The sequence below is a fragment of the Nicotiana tabacum genome, chromosome 12 (assembly GCF_000715075.1).
Source record: "Nicotiana tabacum cultivar K326 chromosome 12, ASM71507v2, whole genome shotgun sequence".
Lineage (NCBI taxonomy): Eukaryota > Viridiplantae > Streptophyta > Magnoliopsida > Solanales > Solanaceae > Nicotiana > Nicotiana tabacum.
In genome coordinates this window covers 115,221,358-115,228,095 of record NC_134091.1, presented here as the reverse complement: position 1 = coordinate 115,228,095, position 6,738 = coordinate 115,221,358, and positions in this window count along the sequence as shown.

The following is a 6,738-nucleotide window of genomic DNA, read 5'->3' as shown; positions in this document are numbered from 1 at the left end:
GCTTAAAGGAGTCTCTTTATGGTCTTGAAAGAAATCACTAAATCATTCACAGTAGTCCATAAAATAGAGGACCAAAAAAGTCTCTATAAGATGGAATAACAGCATTTGATATTGCTATTCTCAATCTGGTCGAACCATTTACATGTTTCGAATAACAAACACGAAAAGAACTGAATGCTCGATGTTGACATATAGGCACTTAAATTCTATACTACAACAGAGTCCTGTTGCCGAATTTAATGTTTGATCAAAGTGCAATCCAGAATGCAAGTGAAAATTACTAGTTCATCATATATTTTCATCATTCCATGGTGTTGGATTTTGCATCTGTTACTGCTACTGTTTTCTAGAATAATTAGTTGTTTAATTTTAGGAGGAGTCTGCTAGAAGATTCAGAATTTTAATTATAGTAAGAGTTTAGTAATTTAGTTGTAGGAGGAGTCTACTACTTTATTTATTTGGCTATTTAAAGCCCTATGATTAATAAAATTTTAGAGACAATTTTTCAATCCTATTTTCAACCTTCTTGCTGCTTGCATATTTTTTCTAAAATCTATAACAGTGGTATCAAAGCCTCCATTGATCTTGACGGATCTCTAAATTCGCTGAAAAACAACCAATTTCAACCACTTTTAAACCATACGCATTTTTACTCATATCGATTTTTAACCAAATTTTTAACAATGACAAGCAGCGGTTTCTCTTTGAATACCCCACAAATTTTTACTGGTGAAAACTATCAGATTTGGTCAGTGAAGATGAAATCTTATCTTGAAGCTTATGATCTATGAGAAGTTGTAATGGAAGACAAACTTATACAACCACTTCCTGCAAATCCTATCCTTGCCCAAATTAAAGCTCATTCAGATGAGAAAACCAAAAAATACAAAGCCAAAACTATAATTCAAAATTCAGTTGCAGATTCAATCTTCTTTAAAATCATTGCATGTGAGACAGCAAAAGAGGCTTGGGAAACACTCAAACTGGAGTATCAAGGAAGTGAACGAGGCAGACAAAATCATATTTTAAATTTGAAAAGAGATTTTGAATCTCTTAGAATGCAAGATGATGAGACCATCGCTAAGTATTCTGACCGAATTTCTTTAATTGTCAATAAAATCAGGTTACTTGGCGAGGATTTCAAAGATGACAGGATAGTTGAAAAAATTCTTGTGACAATTCCCGAGAGATTTGAATCCAAAATTTCCTCTCTGGAAGAGTCTAAAGATCTCTCTACCATCTCGGTTGCAGAATTAATAAGTGCTCTTCAAGCACAAGAGCAAAGAAGGGCCTTCAGACAAGACAAAGTTACTGAGGGTATTTTTTTTATGCGAAACACCAAAAAGAAAAAGTCGATTATCCTTATTGCAACTATTGTAAAAAGAAAACACACTTAGAAAAATTTTGTTGGTGGAGACCTGATGCATTATGTGGAAATTGCAAATAAAAAGGTCATGTTACAAAAGTGTGCAAGTTCAAAGATGCTCATGCACAAGCACTAATAGCAGAAGAAGGAATTGAGGATGACCGGTTCCTTCTTCCATAACCAGAGCTCGGAGAAGGAAGAGATAAGAGGGCCCTATGGAGAATGTGGTCAGAAATCCATAATAGAGTCCGACCACAACGACCGAATTGATTATCTTCATGCATAAGGATACTAGATTACCTAGTAGAAAAGATTGAAAAATCATCACAAACGTCCCTTATTTCTTTTCTATTGCAATTTCTGGATTATTATATGATGATTTTTCAACTTTCCATATATAGAAAAGAAATAGAAAGAGATAGACTAGAAACAACATCTGTTATGTCAATGGCACCAAAGGGATATTAAATGAATGGTTAGACTGCAGCAATAGAGCAAGGAGGAGTGTTGGATTTTGCATCTATTACTGCTACCGTTTTCTAGAATAATTAGTTGTTTAGTTTTAAGAGGAGTCAGCTTGAAGATTCGGAATTTTAATTATAGTAAGAGTTAAGTAATTTAGTTGTAGGAGGAGTCTACTACTTTATTTATTTGGCTATTTAAAGCCCTATGATTAATAAAATTTTAGAGACAGTTTTTCAATCCTATTTTCAACCTTCTTGCTGCTTGCATATTTTTTCTAAAATCTATAACACATGGATCATTACCTCGAGCTAATGAAATACAGAAATAGTCACAAGAAAAAACATGTTTCTATCAAATGAAAGACATTATGCATGGAGATGTGATGTTTTAACTTCAATACCACACAAGAGGGGGGTGATTTGTGTGGTGTTTAATTTTTTGCGTGCACAGATTATAGAAGGACCTGGTTCCTCTATGTGTTCCTTATACTACCGTTGCATAATAATAAATGCATAAATTAAAGAACACAAGGATTTTTACCTGGAAAACACCCGGCTCAAAAGGTGAAAAAATCACGACCTACTTCCCAGTAGGATTTTTCCAAAACTCTTTACTAAATCACTGAGCCAAAAACTGCACTTACAAAATACTTTTGTAAACCTAGAATTAACTCTAATCCCGTTGTGGCACACAACCTCTAACTGTTGCGACAACTTCAAGTTAACTCTAACTTGAATACTATGAGTACCTACTACAATTGCCTCTAGATAAAGTTGAAAGGTACAATATGAAAGCACCTACTATAATTGAACTAGAATAAAAGACAGATACTTGGAACTGGTTCTTCTATCTGGTTCATGTAGCTTCAGGTTTGTACACTTGAATCACACACGAATTGCTTGCAAAATGCCTTGCTATTTTGATCTCAATTCACGTTTAACTTCTGCTTTTGTGCATGCATGTAGAATGATAACATCCTGTGATTTATAGAGTTAGTAGAGTAGAAAATAACTAGAGTTCTAATGCTACTCTTCCTTGGTAGAAGAGTTCTAGTTGATCTCAACTTCTAACTCCTCCCTTATCTTGGATAACTCCTCCCTTATCTTGGATAGTGTTCTCTATGATTAAGGAGAAGGACTCCTTAATCAATTATACAACTTTTTCGATAAGGAGATATCAATTATACCAAGTTAAGCTTATCTCCTTCACGTATATCCCACATGCTCGAATCTGCCCGTGTCTATGCACATAAGGGATTGACCCGGTTCATGCCTGAGCTTCCTTTGTCAATCTTCAACACTAACTTTCACTTAGGCCAACAAATTCCCCCTTTTTGATGATGACAAACTCTGTGCTTTTCATAAGCTTAGGCCCTGTTTCAACTTAGCTCAACATCAACATAATGTTAGAAACATTTTTTCTTTTTATTACTTATCATCAAGGACCATGTTCATTAGGTTATAAATATCACTGTTCCAAGTATAAAGCACAATCTTTTCCCCCCCTTTTGGCATCATCGAAAAGTTGCATAAAAAATGTGCGATATACAGATTTTAAAACTTACTCATGGCCACTGAGGTTACTTCAAATGCAATCATGGGGTAATCATCATAAGAATTTTAACCATCAAAGAAATATAAACAAACAGTTAGAGCAAAAGACAGTGAATTTCATTGATGATTGATAAGATTCTACCACAAAGCATAAGAAGAAATAAAAATACTGGAAACATGAGCAAAAGAAACAAAAAATCCCGAACTAGACACTGGTTGATCTACACTAGGCTAGGAGGCTTAAGGCTGGGAAGAACTAGGTGCTTGATTTTTGGCTTGGAGGAGTTTCAACATATACTGAAGAATGCCATTATTCTTCTCCTTTTCTCTTGCCAGCTCAGTTCTGAGAGCATCTCTCTCAGTCTCCACCTCTACCAACCTCTTCTTCAGCCTCTCAATCTCATTATCCTTAGCCCCACTTTCTTCATTAGGTCTGCGAGGGTTTTCTCTACAGATGAACCAGGTTCATCTCTATTTTTCCCAAGTTGAACAAGCCCTTTAGCAGCTTCGCCAGACCCACTTCCCCATGTTTTCTGTACACTCTCGTCTACTCCATCATATTTCTCTTCCCAAATAGCCATTGCACCTGTGTCTTTGGTTAAACTTACAGGTTTTTACCCTTTTCCCTCACATCACTCCTAACTCCCTTGCTCTCTTTTTCTTTTCTCTTTTTATTTTTACCACCAACTTCTCCAGACTCTATAGTTTCAACACCTGCTATAGACCCTACCAGCACAAACCTATTCTCCAAATTTGTATCAATTTCAAAAATTATCTCAAGAGTAACTTTAGGGCCAAAAGATACCTGTTCAGTTTCAGAAGAAACCGTTTCTTCCCCCTCAGTAGCAGATTTAAATGAGTCTTTATATTTTTGAGGTTCCTCGACCTGGCTATCCTTTAATTATTTATCTAATTTCTTGGATAATGCGCTCCGTGCCACAGTCTTGCGAGTAAGCATCTTAGTTCTTCCTTTCTTAGACAAAGGTGTGGTTGAAGGTGTGATAGATGGTGTGGTATGATTTCCTTGGGTGAGGATGAAGGATTTTCAGGAGTGTTAGCCATTTCTGTGCTTGGGTATGGGAGAGAAGAGAATTGGATTGTGTTTGGAAGATGAGAAAAGATGGAGAGTATTTGACGGCTTGAAAAGATGGAGTGAGGAAAATAATAATGCTGATCAATTTAAAGAGGAGTAATTAATGGGGTAACGACAACTTTTCAAACTTTTAGAAGTCTAATCAAACTGAATTTCAGTTTTGAAAAGACTTTGGAGTGTATCCCTAGAATCTAGGTACTTCAATTCGGTTGGGACTCTTTTGAACAGAACTGGTTCACTTGTAACGGATAAGTCCAAAAGGAGTTTGGAATTAGGTAGGACTCTTCTCATGATCCAAATATTATTATTTCAAATTATGCAGAGTGTAGAAAACATACCGAGTAATCTTGTGTCACGACCCGAAATTTCCACCATCGGGACCGTGATAGCACCTAACATTTCACTTGCTAGGCAAGCCAACGTTAGAGAATCATTAAACCAAATCCTTATTTCCATTCAGTAAATAATAATAATTAGCTAAGATGAAATATAATAAGTGCGGAATAATATAAAAATTATATTAATTACTACCACCTGGATCTGGAGTCACAATTCACGAGCATTCTAGAATTTACTACAAGTAATAGTCTGAAAGAAATACAACTGTCTGAATGAAAGAAACAGTAGAACAGAAAAGATAGATGGGGACTTTGAGGTCTGTGGACGCCGACAGATCTACCTTGAGTCTTCGGATAGCGGTCCAATAGTGAAATCTCGATCAACCCGAGTCGGTACCAAAATCTGCACAGAAAGTGCAGAGTGCAGTATCAGTACATCCGACACCATGTACTGGTAAGTGTCGAGCCTAACCTCGACGAAGTAGTGACGAGGCTAAGGCAAGACACCTACAAATCAACCTGTACAATTTAACAATGTATATACAAATAACAATAATGAAGAGCCAGACATGAAATATCGGGAGTGGGAAACATGCTGGGGGAAATACGAGATAAGGAACTACAACAGAATGATAACTCGAACAACCAATATACTATGAATCAACAGAAACAACGAATACAATAAAGAAAAAATGCACGAAATCACTCTTCATGCTTTTACTCTCAATCTCACCATAAAAACAATAGAAATGGCACGGCATCACCCTTCATGCATTTACTCTCATATCATGGCACGACATCACCCTTTGTGCATTAACACTCACAATATGGCACGACATCATCCTTCGTGCTTTTACACTCACAATATAGCACGACATCACCCTTCGTGCATTAACACTCACAATATGGCACGACATCACCCTTCGTGCATTAACACTCACAATATGGTACAACATCAACCTTCGTGTATTAACACTCTCCCTTACCATAATGCAATGCATAAATAACAACAGGAAGATAGAATAAAAAGTACAAGCCTTACTTCAACATTTGGTTCCACAATATCAATCTCAACTTTGAAATAAATACTAGATTATCACCAAAAAATCCGTAAACATGATAAGAACGATCAATTTAACAACACTAGTATAAACACATAGTAATTAGGCATAGGAAAGAGACAATATAAGAAAAATGAGAGAAACATGGAAAACAGGTAAATTGGCGACGCATAAGTATTCGTCACCTCACATATACGCCGCTCACATGAATTTCACATAACAAATAGTGTGAGGTTCCTAATTTCCTCAAGTCAAAGTTAGACACAACACTTACCTTGCTCCGAAGGCCACTTAATTCTCAATCACAACTTTTCCTCTAGAATTCACCTCCAAACCGCTCGTATCTATTCAAAAATGACTCAATAATATCAAATATTGCTAAAGGAATCAATTATATTGCATAAATTAAATTTCCCAAATTTTCCTCCAAAAATAAAAATAAAAATCGACCCCGGGCCTGCTTGGTCAAAACCCGAGGTTCGGACCAAAATCCATTTACCCATTCATCCCCGAGCCCGGATATATAATTGGTTTTGGAATCTGACCTCAAATTGAGATCTAAATCCCCAAATTTTTGAAATCTCTAGTTTTTACCCAAACCCCTAATTCTACCATGAAAACTCTAGATTTTAGGTTGAAAATTTATGAAATGAAATGGGTAATTAAAAGAAAATGGTTTAGAATCACTTACCAACACTCTAGGGAAGAAAATGACTCTTGAAAATCGCCTCTAGTCCGTTTGGTTTTTGAGAAAAATGAATTTATGGCTAAATCCCGTGTTTGGATTCTGTTAAGTACTGGGCGACACTGTGCATCACGTTCGCAAGGCCATTGTCGCATTCGCGAAGAGCAGAGCTGCAAA